Below are 15130 nucleotides of genomic sequence, written 5' to 3' on the forward strand. Positions count from 1 at the left end.
TTCCTAGAGTAAGAATGTAAATTGCATAGCAAACATTTGGAGACAATGACAAGGTAAAGCCCAGCAGAAAAGGAAGGCTTTTGTGAGGTGATGGTTAGTAGGTATGTCAGATGACAAGAAAATCTTCCAAATTATATATTTTGTAATCTAAGTAGTAATTATAAGACATAAGGATAACTAATTTAGAACAATACTGTCCTTAGGATAGTGTGTTATACAGTTACAAAAAAGGCTGAGTATAGATAGACCTGTTTTTCAAAAGGCCAACAAGGTTCCACTGTTGCAACCTTCGTTGCCAGGGAGGTGTGTATTTGTACACGCATGTCTCCTTGGCAAGGAAGGAAAAGACTTCTATAGTCTCTTCCATTACAATTTCCCCAGTGTGTGTGTGCGTGCGTGTGTGTGTGTGTGTGTGTGCATGCATGCACATGTCTGTTTTAATTCCCTGATAGGTTGTATTAAAAATTAACATGAAAACATTTAGGATGACTCAGGAGGAAATCTGGGACCTCAGAATGCCTTGAAGTTATCATTATGGACATTTATTGTTATAGTAGTAACCTTGCCTCGCTGTAAAACATCATCTTTTACAACTCTGCTTTTCGGTAAGTGATTTATTGTGATAGATTCCCAGAACATAAGACTTGAAAAGGACTTGGAGAACTTACAATTACTGTCCTCATTTTAAGAATAAGAAAATTGACAGTCAGAAACTTTAAGAAATTTTCCTATGGTGACAAGTCTGGAAAGTGGCAAAACTGGGACCTGAATTTAAGTCTTCTGACTGTAATGATTTTTTTTATTATACCACACCAGTTGTAATATTTTTAAAATGAACATCCAATGACAAAAGAACATTTCAGTCAAAATTATTAGCTATGAATACAAAATTTTTAATGGCAAATGCTCTAGAAGTTAAATTACCAGTAAATTAGGATTCTACTAGAGTTTTCAACTAAACCATCACATTAACATGTGGCCCTCTAAAGTAAAAAGTACAGAATTTACCATTCATTCATTCAATAAATATTTATTAAGGGTTTACTAATTGTCAGGAGACAAAGATAAAATGAGGTTTCTTGTAGTACAAAATAAATCCCAACAGAAACAATACTTACTTTAAATATTATTTTCAATTTAATATTTTAATTTGGTCTTCATTTGTTTAAGAATTAATTCTTTCAACAAATGTTTTCTGACAATACACCCTTCTAGGCATCATTCTAGGTACTAGGTATCAACACTGAACAAAACAGACACAGTTTCCAGCTTTCCTATGGCTTATGTTCCGATTGGGAAGACAGGAAAAAACATGTATTAGTTGTATGGAAAGTCAGAAAGTGATAAGTGTTATGGAATTATATCCATGATTAGAAGGGTGGTATGGAAGTGTAGGAGATTTGTAATTTTACATAGCATGATAACAGTAGGCATCATTGAAAGAATGGTATTTGAGCAAAAATTTGAAGGAGGTGAAGAGCAAAAGATTTTTTGACGCATAAAAAACAGTACAGGAAAGAAAAAGAAAACAGTACAGGGTTCTGAGGTAGGAGTATGTTTGGAATATTCAGAAAACAGTGAACAAATCAGTATGGTTACACAATAGTGAACAAGAAGGAGAGCAGATGGAAATGAGAGTCAAGAGGTCACAGAATAAAATTAAAAGTCACTGATAAAGAGAAAATTTTTAAAAGCTCTCCCCTTTTCTGGGGAAAATTTACATTTAAAGTTACATATGAGAAATAAAAATAAAGATGGCAGCAGATTTCTCATAGGAAATAGCACAAGTAAGAATATCAAATATTTCAGGAAGAAAAAAAATATGTACAGAAAATAGAAAAGGAGAGGTTGTTTTCCAACTCATTTTAGGAGGCCATCACCACCCTGATATCCAAACTAGACAAGAATATCATAGTAAAAAAAACCCAAAACAACTGTAGACCAATATCTCTCATAAATATACATACAAAAAATCTTAACAAATCTAACAATATACTAAAAGAAAAATAAACACATCATGACCAAATACAATTCACCCCAGGAAAGCAAAGTTATTTTACATTCAAAAATCAATAAATATAATTTACCTTAGAAACAAACAAAAAAAAAGTATATGGGTATCTCAATAGAGGTAGGAAAAAGCATTTAAGAAAACTCCAACAACTATTCCTAATTAAAATACTCTTTAAACTAAGAGAAAGGAGCTTCCTCAACTTGATAAAGGGCACGATTAAAACCTACAACTAGCATCACACTTCCTAGTGAGAAACTGAATACTTCCCCTCTAAGATAAGGATCTAGGATGTCCACTCTAGCACTCCTATTCAACATCTAGTCAGTGTAATCAAAGAAGTAAAAGGTGCTTATATTGAAAAGAAAAAAGTAAAATTCTTTATCTGTGGATGTGACAGTTCATATAGAAAATGGTATGTGGAGCACCTGGATGGCTCAGTGGTTGAGCGTCTGCCTTCGGCTCAGGTCATGATCCCACGGTCCCTGGGATTGAGTCCCACACTGGGCTCCCCACAGAGAACCTTCTCCCTCTGCCTATGTCTCTGCTTTTCTCTGTGTCTCTCATGAATAAGTAAATAAAATCTTGAAAAAGAGCCAGATTATGAGCCAGCATTAAACACTCCAACATAAAAACTAAACTTTCATTAAATGTAGAAGTGAGGGTACCTGGGTGGCTCAGACAGGCTTCTGCCTTCAGCTGAGGTCATGATCTCAGGGTGTTGGGATTGAGCCCCATATCTGGCTCCCTGCTCAGCAGGGGAGTCTGCTTCTCCTTCTCCCTTTGCCCCTGTTCATGTGTTCTCTCTCACCCACTCTCCAATAAATAAGTAAAATCTTTAATTTAAAAAAAAATTGTAGAAATGGAATAAATGAAAGAAAAAATGGAATTCATACCTCCATTTAAATTTAATTTTTATTAATGAAGCTTTCCTTATATATTCCTCTGGAAGTCATATTTTTCTTTGACTCCTACCATTTATTTGTCTAATCATCTCTGATGCAAATACCTCAAAACAGTATTTTCCAGTGCAAGAATGGAGATAACTGCCTTGCTCTTTTTTATGCTTAAGTCAGTGGTTCACACAAATGCGAACCCAATGAACAGTGGCCCATTGCTAATATTTGGAGTCATTACATAGATCTGTCATACCTCATTTTGCTGTAGAATTTGAATATATTTAGTATTAGCTTTAAATAACCCAAAGATATTCATCTTCAACTCTACTTTCATTTTTTTGATATGTAAGAATGTCTCATTTAATAAAGAAAAATTTCTATACATAAAGATTCATATCAGTACAACTTTGAGTTAAGTAAAATTGAAAACAGTGAGGACTTTAACAAAAAGGGGATGTTATTATCTATTGATCATTTTAAATACAATTTAAGGAACATGAGATTTAAATCTTAAAGCTTCTATTTGAAATATTGACCCAATCTTTCATTTTAAGAGTAAAAAATACAAAATGATAAATTTATTAAGAAAAGTAGAACCCGAAAAAAAAAAAAGAAAAGTAGAACCTGAAACTCCTAGCAAAAATGAAAGAGATAAAGAAAGAAAGACTACTGATAATTTTTACTTCACAAGGGAGCCGGGAGTTTTGTAAACTGAAATTAAAATTTAATTCCAATTTGTGACAATTGTGCAACTTCATAGATAGCCAGCAGGTGTCAGACTCATACTATCTTTTCCAATACAGAACTACACTGGGCAAGGAGTTGGGAGTTTCCCGACTTTTTATGAGATATTCAAGAAAGTAAATTAAATATAAGGGGAAGAATACATAATTCTACTTGACAATTTGGGAGGAGAACTTTTAAAACATGCTTCTAGATAAGAACTTAATATTAATGCACTGATTGTGAAATGGCAAGATCTGGAAAGTTATTTGGCATTATTTATTCAGAGTTGGGATACAAAATTCATATTGTTTTAACTTAAAAATGAGGCAAACATTTATGTATATATATTAAAATGATTTCATAATATTGGTAACTTCAAAACAGCACTATACAGTTATCATTACATTCATATATGTGTGTATATGTATAATAGATATATAAAAGGGACATAATTTTAAAAGTATGTTAAAAGGCATCACGTTATTAATAGTCATTGATGGATGGGGATATTCTGCTCGAATGTTTACTTCCTGGCACCTTTACAGTTTCTAAAATACCTGTGTTTTAGAATATACATAATGTTTTATTTCAAACTATAGATACTACAAATAAAACATTTCTCTAAATTATTTCTCTTCAACATGAACTCCTAATTCATTCTGGAGATGTGATCTGATGACATGTATTACAGGACACAGGGGCCTTTTAAAAGGAAACACCTTTATTTATTTATTTATTTATTTATTTATTTAGATTTTTAAATGTTACTCTTTGCTAGTAACTTTTCTATTTTTAATTTTGGTAGTTTGACTGATCATCAAAAGAGGAATGTGCAAGTTTCCATTATGTATCAAGGCCACAGTAACATTTCCCTTCCTGAAACTCAGTACAGCTGACCAGAGCAGGATCTCTTGTGTTTTGCTGAGCCCTCTGGGATAATCTGGTTGGCAGCCCAGTGTGTGATAATGTAGACCATATTTGGTTTTTGTATCCAAATTAATGTGCCAAAAATCAGTGTGCCAGTCCAGTCACTTCTTTGAATCTTGGTTTCCTTTATTGCAAAATCAGGCTTTAAACACCCTAACTTTTAATATAATACTTTTAATATTAAAAGGAATATAGTTTTGGAGTTTCCCACACCTTGCTGTCCATAATGTTATTTGTACTGTAGTTTGTGTGACCTGTGAGTATAGTGACTCAGTTTCTTCTGAGTGATGTCACTTGTTTGCTTTATTTCTTGTTTCATTTATTACATTTTTAAGTAGTGCAGATATTAATTTGTTAATCCCCATAACAACCTTATAAGGTAAGTGCTGTTTTTATTAAATTAGGAAATCGAGGCACAGAATAGATAAATGACTTGTTTAGCTCATCATCTGAAATGAAGTAATCAGATTCCATGTTCTAACTCCCTCTGGTAAATCCAGAAATACTATATGGATGGATGATGACATTTTATTTTTTATTTATTTATTTTTTTAAAGATTTATTTATTTATTCATGATAGACATAGAGAGAGAGAGAGAGAGAGAGAGAGAGAGGCAGAGACACAGGCAGAGGGAGAAGCAGGCTCCATGCACCGGGAGCCCGACGTGGGTTTCGATCCCTGGTCTCCAGGATCGCGCCCTGGGCCAAAGGCAGGCGCCAAACCGCTGAGCCACCCAGGGATCCCCGATGATGACATTTTAAAGTGATAATTATTTTGATAATTAGTTAGATACAAATCTCAGTCAGCAAAATTTAGGTGTAAAGAAATACCACTTTATGTTGTTTCTGCCTTTAATACTACTCTAGATCTAATGGGTTCTTCTGATGTTTGTACCACATTCTCGTGAATCTGGGAATGGCTCTGCTGCTTCCATGTTCACCAACGGAGGGAGCTCTCTCCGAGGAATTAATTTACAGCCCTGTCTGTCCATGCATAATAGATACCTATTCTTTCCCTAGAGTCTTGCTGTTTCTGGAGTATTACACTCCTGAAGCAGCACACAGATTCACTATTCTCAGATCCCACCAACTTATCTGTGGTGTTCATTCTTTCTCAGGCCTCTCTGGGCCACTGAGCATCTGTCCTCTAATTACTCTTACCTAAAGTCTCCCTTTCCTGAGGAAATGCACATTAGAAAAACTTGAGTAACTTGAACATGGCAAAGGGCAAATGAGGGTATAGAAGAAAATGACAGAAAAAACATATTAATATTTGCTAACACATAAGAAATATTTAAAGGAGAAAAGTAGGTTTAAAAAGTCTAACATATATTAATACATAGTGCAATTTTTATAGATCTTGTATCACATTAAGAACTCTGAGCTTCTCACAATTTCTGAAGTGTGTGGGAATAACTTTATTTGGTATAGGTGAGTAGTAGCCACACAAAGACTATTATCTTTTAGTTTCTCCTCTGTTTTTGTTTCATAAAGGAGAGACAGACAGACAGAACCAGTGACAGAGACAAAGAAAAAGAAACTCATAATTGTTCTAGAACAAATTTATCTTTTTCCATCAGCTATTTCCCAGCTATCCACTATTTGGAGCCATTGCTTCATACTTCAGTGGATCTCTATTGTGTTTGTGCAATTTTTGTATTTTTTTACAGTATTTTCATCTTCTTAGCAGTTTCTCATATATGCCATGTCTAGCTCCCATTAGCATGTGTCTTTTCTGTGGAATTACCATTTGGTGTACTGTCCCTCGTCTGACTAAAAGGACTTACTGTCAGCTCCTGTGGATGGCTTTTTTTTACAGATACTAAGTTGCACAGGGAAGTACTGACATTACATAAAATCTTCTGTCTGCAAAATGTTAGGCATTCTGAAGCTTCTGTAATAGTTTTCAATTATCTGTTGAATTGCATTATAGTACTTTGTCCGGAAATCAACATGCACATGTAGAGTCAAGGTTTTGTTGTTGTTTTTGTTCATGTATTTGTTTGCTTTTTGATGTGAGCTGATCAGATATGGCTAGTGCACTCTGAAAGAAAGGTAGAGGTGTTGAATGTTATTACAGATGTGCAAGACTATTGTGTCCACTTGTTTCTTGCTAGAGTAGACTTTCATGTCTGTTAGATGAGGATGCGTGTTTATGTATAACACGGTATTCTAATACTTTTTTTTTTTAAGATTTTACTTGTTTATTCATAGAGACACACACACACACAGAGGCAAAGACACAGGCAGAGGGAGAAGCAGGCTCCATGCAGGGAGCCTGATGTAGGACTCGATCCCGGGACTCCAGGATCACACCTAGGGCTGCAGGCGGCGCTAAACCGCTGCACCACCGGGGCTGCCCAATTTTTTTAAATACTTTTTTTTTTTAAGATTTTATTATAACACGGTATTCTAGAATAGATTTTTTTAAATTTATTTATGATAGTCACAGAGAGAGAGAGAGAGAGAGAGAGAGAGAGGCAGAGACATAGGCAGAGGGAGAGGGAGAAGCAGGCTCCATGCAGGGGAGCCCGACATGGGATTCGATCTCGGGTCTTCAGGATCACGCCCCAGGCCAAAGGCAGGCGCTAAGCCGCTGCGCCACCCAGGGATCCCTAGAATAGATTTCCCAAGCTTTCTGTATGAAGACTGTTGACTTTGGAAACAACAAGACAGATTACTTTCCATAGGAGAAACTATGGGTAAAAGTATTGTCTCTTCTTCATATCTTCCAGAAATGTTTGTCCAATAGAGGGTAGTTTGTATATTCCCTAAAATAAAAATCCTGACAGAAATTACAATTGCTGCCTACAATGATTGAAAGGCTTTTAGAATATTTTTGCCTTATTAATAAGGTTCTGTACAGAGCTTCCCATTTACCAAAAATGCTTTTAAAAAGTCTCTTAATTGTGAAATCACATAGAAAAGCTTCTAATTGAATATCTACAGTTCTGAATACTAAAAACTACTAGGCTATTCAAGCAGCCATCAGCTGTCAAGACATACGGTTTTAGTCTCCTGGGAACACATGTAATCAGTGCAACCTTTATGAAAAAAAAAATCCATTAGCTATTAGAAGAACATTTGAGTGCATTTTCCATTTTCTATCAAAATGACTGGGTTTTGGGGGGATCAACTTTGTTGCTTTTTACAAGGATTAAATTTTGCTTTTCTGGAATTTTAATCATGGATGTAAATGAATTTGAAGATAATATGAAAGTATTCTGAATGACTTGACAGTTATTTTAAGCATTTAAGATTTACCTAAAATTTTAGCACCAATAGTGCTATAGTACCAATGTTTTGTTACAATATATTTTGTCCAAGTGCTTATGATAATTATTTCTACATTAAAAGAAAGTCTTAATAACATTCAATAGCAAAAAGAAAAAAAATCTTCCCTAAAGGAGAGATTAACCAAAAACAAAACCCTAAAAAAAAAAAAAACCCAAACAAAAGAAAACAGAAATATGTGTTGTACTAGGAATTGGAAGTCAGGTATTAATGAAGGGAAAAAAAAAACAAGAGAAAGGAAATAATCATTTCATGAAGGTTGATTCAACTTGTTGAGCCAATGTTTCAAGCTTTTTATGAAATTAGAGCAAACAGACTTTTGGGTGTCTAAACCTTAGGAAAAGCAGTTTAAGCAAAGAATCATCTGTGGGAGAAGGTACATGAGTATGCATGTGTGTGACAACAGGCCAGGCCTATGTGTATTTTAGCTAGCGAGAGCAGATTCTTTTTTTTGTTTTATTTATTTATTTATTTATTTATTTATTTATTTATTTATTTATTTATTATTGGACTTTTATTTGCCAACATATAGTATAACACCCAGTGCTCATCCCTTCAAGTGTCCCCCTCAGTGCTCGTCACCCAGTCACCCCATACCCTCGCCCACCTCCCCTTCTACTATAGGAGGGCAGATTCAATGAAGATTTTGACATAGTTCATTCCTCCTTTCTTTTGACAACCTATGGCTGGATTCTTAAAATCTCCTATGAAAATAAACAACTGTCTTTATTAGTTGTTTTTTCTATGCACAGAATTGGTTTCTTCCTCTCCTTTCCTCCCCTCTCCGGAAAGGCAGTGCTTGTGGGATGTCATTGGCAGAAATAATATTAATTTTTTTTTGAGAAAACACTTAACAAAAAACTAAGTCCCCAACGTGCAAAACATCTGTTCTTTCTCCTGGAAGGCCATCTTATTGATTCCACTTAATTTCCACTCTCGCAAGTTTTTCTTTTCTTTTCTTTTCTTTTTATTATTTATTACTTTTTAAATTTATTCATGAGAGACAGACACAGATGATAGATAGTTTAGATAGATAGAGGCAGGCAGAGGGAGAAGCAGGCTCCACGCAGGGAGCCCAACGTGGGACTCCATTCCGGGTCTCCAGGATCACAACCCAGGCTGAAGGTGGCGCTAAACCGCTAAGCCACCCAGGCTGCCCACAAGTTTAACTCATCATTACCAGAGGATGTCTAAATGGCCTTGATCTCCATAAAATAAAATAATGATTTGTATCACTCCAAGTGTCCCTCAAAACATTTAAAATAATTCTATATTTAAAAAAATCCCTACTGAATTCACAGTATGATCAACCAAACAACTGAAAGAAATCTCTTTTCCATAACATCCAAAGATAGCTCTTGACTGGACAGATAATAACTCAGCTTTTGAGGCTCAAAAAGAAATAGTTTGGACACTGCTGTGTGAATTAAAAGATCTGGGGATCCCTGGGTGGCGCAGCGGTTTGACGCCTGCCTTTGGCCCAGGGCGTGATCCTGGAGACCCGGGATCGAATCCCATGTCGGGCTCCCGGTGCATGGAGCCTGCTTCTCCCTCTGCCTGTGTCTCTGTCTCTCTCTCTCTCTCTCTCTCTCTCTCTCTCTCATAAATAAATAAAAATTAAAAAAAAAATAAAAGATCTGTGTTTCCTTAACATGCATTTAGAATTGTCTAATCCTGCCTCCCCTTCTTCTTTCACTCCATTCAAGAGCTCATTTTTGAAAGGTTACAGAGACTTCTGTCATATGAACAAATTATTTTAACTACCTGATGAGCTCCTTTTCTCCAAGGATTATGAATCTGGAGCCCAATTTTGCCTTTTGTTCTTTGTATTCTCTGACTTGCAACAGAACTATCATGCTTCATATTGTTATTACCTTCTGTTGTTGTGGACTGGATGTCAGCTCAGAAAGCAGTATCTGTTGATATAAGTAAGCTTTCATTTATATATAAAATGATTCCTCTATAGGTTAGTGTCTAGAAATGATATTACATTTTTACTTCTTTCTCTATTCCTTTGATTTTTCTCACATTTACAGTTTGGCCAAATGGAAACAGGGACACAGTCAGTAGAACAGGCTCTTTGGTTGCAAACAGTAGCCCTAACTAAGCATTGATTTGTCCTTAGTAGTGGCCCAGGCATACTCAGTACTAAACATTTAATGAATGGTTGAATGAATGACTCCATATAACTTCTGGAGGAGCAACAAAAGAACCTAATTGGTCCATGAGGGAATTGAACTTATAATCTTAGCTTCATCAATATAAGTCTCTATATCCAAATGTAATTATGTGGATCTTATATTTTTCATAAAGAAGCTTTTAGCAACAGTAGAGTGGATGTGATATTCCCCAAATATCACTTTTCTTTCTTTCTTTCTTTCACACTTAGTAAATAAAAATGTGGAAACATTTTAAAATAAAAATTGAGCTCAGACAAGGGAACTAACCATGCTTGTCAGTTTGTTCAATCATGTCTGTGCATGAAATCTGACAGAGCAAGTGCTCTCTTGGGCCCTAAGGTTGTTGAAGTATATGAATTGTAGCTTAAGCATACAGGCTTCTGGGGAGAGATCAAGCTACAAATAGTGTCACACTATGCAGGGACATCTCTTGTAATTGAGGGGGTGTCAGAGTCAGCTCAACTGCCGAAAATTTCTGTTTATTTCCTCCTAATTTCAAGCCAAAAGATATTATAGTCTACTTGTCTATACTGCTTTATCTTTACTTCGTTCAAAGTTCCCTCTTCCACAATAGCACCAACATTGAAAGTGTTGAAATATAAAAGTCTCCTAGCACCTGAATTCACCATGTTATTTAGGAAAAAAAAATAACCAAACCCAACATTGTAAATATAGTATTGCTTTTCTTACTACAGATAAATCTCAAACTTTTAAAAATAATGCCTCCTTTCTGGGAAAGCAATAATGCTGACAAAATGTGACATTGGACAACAATATGTTATTCATTATTTATGGCACCAGGAAAGAATAAATTACTACATGCATTTAAGATATTTTGAGTAAGTATAAAGGTTTCTTCCAGTTCCAATGTTTTGTGATTCTAATAGAGGATATTCCTTAATGGCTGAAATAATAAGAATCATCAATGTTTACTGAGCATTTTCTATGTGCCAGACACTGTTGAGTAATTACCTTATTGCATTTCAGTCTCAGAAAATGTCTACAAGAAAGGCAGTGCTATTACACCTCATTGACAAGGTGGGAAAATGAAGATTAATGAGCTTGAGACTTGCCTAAGTTTCCAGGGAGGAAAAGGTAGAATGGAGCTTTGAATCCAAGCAGTTTGACTCAAGGGCCCAAGTCTTAGGCACTCTATACTAAAACCAAAACAAAGAAAGCTTTTTCTTTGCTACTCTAAGATTTTAACTATATAGTTTTATTCACCAAGTAGAGCTTATAGAAAATCTAAAGATAGTATCACTGAGCTAAGAGGGAAGATTGTAGCTTCTTTATAGACTACCCCCCTCCCTGTCAACTCCTGAAAAAATGAGCAAAAAATGTAAAGAAAAAAAGGAAACCAACGATAAATTTACCAACACTACACAGGGTAAATAGAGTAATTTTATTCAAAACCCAGAGCAAACAAAACAAGCAAAAACCAAAAGTCTCAGTAAAGAATGAAGCATATATTTCTGAACAGAATAGAAAAGCACAGCCTGGTAGGGTCCTCAAGCCCAGAACCACTCTAAGTGAGAGGAGAAGTTTTCTTAATAACACCCAAACCTGGAAGAAAACAGAATGTTGATCCCTTTTCCCTCTAACTTCTAAAAAAGCACAATGGAAATCCCTACAGCTAAAGGTGAAGCAAAAGAAAGGAATAGGCCTTTGGAAGTAAAGTTCAAGCACTACATTCTGTTTTTTTTTTTTTTTTTAAGATTTATTTATTTATTTATTTCTGATAGACATAGAGAGAGAGAGAGAGAGAGAGAGAGGCAGATACACAGGAGGAGGGAGAAGCAGGCTCCATGCCAGGAGCCCGACGTGGGACTCGATCCAGGACTCTAAGATTGTGCTCTGGGCCAAAGGCAGGCATTAAACTGCTGAGCCACTCAGGGATCCCCAAGCACTACATTCTGAATTGGGGAAATGATTCAAAGTTCAATGGCATTTCTTCTATACAAATGGCCTGGCTCTCTTCTCTACCACCCTCCAAACTTGATGCAGTATGGGCTATCAGATAAAATGCTTATAATAAACACTTTTTTATTGTTTATCTCGAATTCAAATTTAACTGAGTGTCTTATATTTTTATTTACTACAGGATCTGTAGTTAAATTTGAATTTCAGATGAAAAATGTATATTATTTAAGAATAAGTACACACAAAATATTACTAATAAAAATACTGCATATCTGATCTATTTTTCTTCATTTTTCTCATTTCAGTCTTGAGATTCTTTAGGAAATTAATTTTCTTGTGAAGAAATTCAAGGTTTAAATTTTTTTAGTTTTATTCTTATTAAATTAAGTAAAAATAAATGAAATGTTTTAAATTAAATAAAACTTCTTTATTCTTATTTCATCTTAATTAAAATGTTCCTACATCTATCTCCTATCTTCTTATTGATTTACCTATTAGCCCATTTTGTAAATCTCTGCTTTCCTATCTCTGTGTATTCCAAAAAGTTAGTTAGGATGGTATTTACCTAATGGAAATTATGATCATTTTTTAGTAGTTTTTCCAGGATAACTTTTAAGGTTTTTTTTGGTACTTTCTGCATTGTTTGATTCTTATTGAGTATTTATAATGCTCATAGAAATAAGAGAGTGAATAAAAAAAGATCATTGTGATCCAAAATGGTAGGATGTTAACAGTGGATAAATCTGGGTAATTACATAATCATGAGTAATTATTATTTCCTTCAAGTAGTGTTCTATTTTTTAAATAAAGAAATTCTAAGCATATAAATAATTTTATATAATTTAGAACTAAAAAACTAGAAGAAATGGGAAGAAGGCTTATAAAATATTAGAATTTCCCACCCCAAGAAATGAATCTGCCTGTTTGTAAGAAAAACAGTAATATACATATTGAACCCAGATGAAAAAAACAAGCAAGAAGAGGGAATAAAAAAAGACAAAATAATAAAGAGAGATTAAAGAAATATCTTCTGATGAAGGTTAATTTTAGAGATTTTATAGAAAGCTAGCCTTGCAGTATAAAATTATGTCATGGCACAATTCTCATTTACTGCCTTGTATGTGGACTTTTTTTTTTTTTTTAATAATGATAGGATTGTTTTTTAATTTTTTAAAGATTTTATTTATTTATTCATGAGAGACACACACAGAGAAAGAGAGAGGCAGAGACACAGGCAGAGGGAGAAGAAGCAGGCTCCATGCAGGGAGCCTGATGTGGAACTTGATCCTGGAGGATCAGGCCCTGGGCTGAAGGCAGTGCTAAACCGCTGAGCCACCCGGGCTGCCCTGTGGACTGGTTTTATCCCAGGTGAAGACTGTTAAATTTCCATTTGCTTGTCTTCTACTTATGTAATTTACTTGCTGATTACAGAGAAGCAGGAAGACTTAGGGCTTTCTCATCCCAATTTTCCACTTTCCTTAACATCTGATGACTGTTCTAGTCAGAGTGAGAAACCACAGACTTGTGCCCAGGACTAATAAGTGATGATTGATGACCTGCTATGTCCAGACTTACCCCTTTCTCCACTGTCAGGATATTTCTCTTCACTACCTTCCCCAGATCTTGAACTAAGCTCAAATATCTCCTTCTGAAGTATTGGTTATGCTACCCAAGATATAATTAATCTAAAATGGCTAACTAGAGTATTGATTAAATTTAGATAAACAAGGGGATTTTTTTTTAAATAGAAACACTTCATAGTGGCATTTAGTTGCTGTTGCTACAACGGTGAAACCTCAAGAAATAATAGTAATAGGTAATAATTATGATGGCAAATAGTGAAATTATAATTGTTTACATGTTTGTTTACTTTTTATATAGATGTTTAATTTATGAGTCTGTTTTATATTTAAAGTTACTTAATTTACATATTCAAATATTTAAAATAGTCATAATTACAATAATTGTCATTTTGGCCATAAACCTCAGCCCCTCTTCCATCCCACTCAGATAATGATTCTCATCACGTTAGACGCTCACATTTGCCCATTTATGTCATCTCGAAACAGGTTCCACCACCCTCCCACCCTTGCTCACATCTGGGCACTCAGGAGACTACATCAAAATTATTTTGCCACAACTACGTTAAGGAGACAACCTCTCCACCTGGCATCTCCAAGCAAGAACTAAGTACGGACAGAGCTAACAACAACTTGACGGACCAGGCTTCTCAGCAGCTTTGCCCTGACTTGTCATTCTGGAGTCTGGCTCACACCACCGATCAAGAAACCCTGAATCCTCTGAAACTTTGCTGGAAACAATGGTCAGAGTTACAACGCGAGGGAGATTTTCCCCAGGGGCCTGGCAAGGACTGAAGGACTGAATTTCATCTCAACAGAGGCGCAAGGGGGAGAGGGAAATATAAGGTCTGTTTTGGGGAGGGAACTGCACAGGAGTCTATCATCTTCTAGGATATCCAAGACATTGGCCAAGACACAGGTGCAGGCTCCTGAGGAATTAGGTCTTTATCTGTCAAGGCCAAAGTCGCAGCACCCCTTACTCATGGTTCCATTCTTCTAGAGGCCAGTTGTTCCTCCCGGTGGCCGTAAGGCGTCTAGAATTTGCCCCAGGAGTCCATCGCTGCTGCTCCTCAAGCCTGTCCCCCGAAGAACAGCCTCAGGGCTTTGATCTCTCTTTGAGAACCGGCCCGACTGCCAGCACCTTGCACTGGGGACCTGACCCCATCATCCAAGCTCCTCTGTAAGTAAGTGTTTTCCTCGTTTGAACATCTGTGGGGAAGCGCGAAGGGAGGGCCAGGAGCTGGTGGCAGGTGTGTGTGTGGGGGGTGGGGGGGGTGGGGGGGCCCCAGGAAGGTAAACAGGAACCACAGATGGAGCTCGCATGGTGCACTATGTGGCTTCGGGGGTGTGTGGGGCGGGGGCGGGGGTGACTTCGCGTAGGTCCTGATGGAAGGACACGCAGAGAATGGGCTGGGATGCGCTCAGCCTCGGGGGAGGCTCTGGAAATGGCCAAGCCAGGCGCGAGGCTCTGCTGCCGCAGCCACTCCTCCAGGAAGAAGCCTGATCTCTGGAGATCTTAGAGCTCTACAGGTGCCAGCAGGGGACTCCCGAGGCGACAGACACCAGGGCACCCCGGTGGGGGGGCTCTTCCCC

The 15130-nt window shown here is 36.4% G+C and overlaps 1 pseudogene; it reads left to right on the plus strand.

Annotated features, from left to right (window-relative positions):
• The window catches only part of LOC119876223, a 36539-nt pseudogene extending 22207 nt beyond the window's left edge, over positions 1-14332 (plus strand).
• The last annotated feature ends 798 nt before the right edge of the window (positions 14333-15130 follow it).

Source organism: Canis lupus, chromosome 4 (assembly GCF_011100685.1).
Source record: "Canis lupus familiaris isolate Mischka breed German Shepherd chromosome 4, alternate assembly UU_Cfam_GSD_1.0, whole genome shotgun sequence".
NCBI lineage: Eukaryota > Metazoa > Chordata > Mammalia > Carnivora > Canidae > Canis > Canis lupus.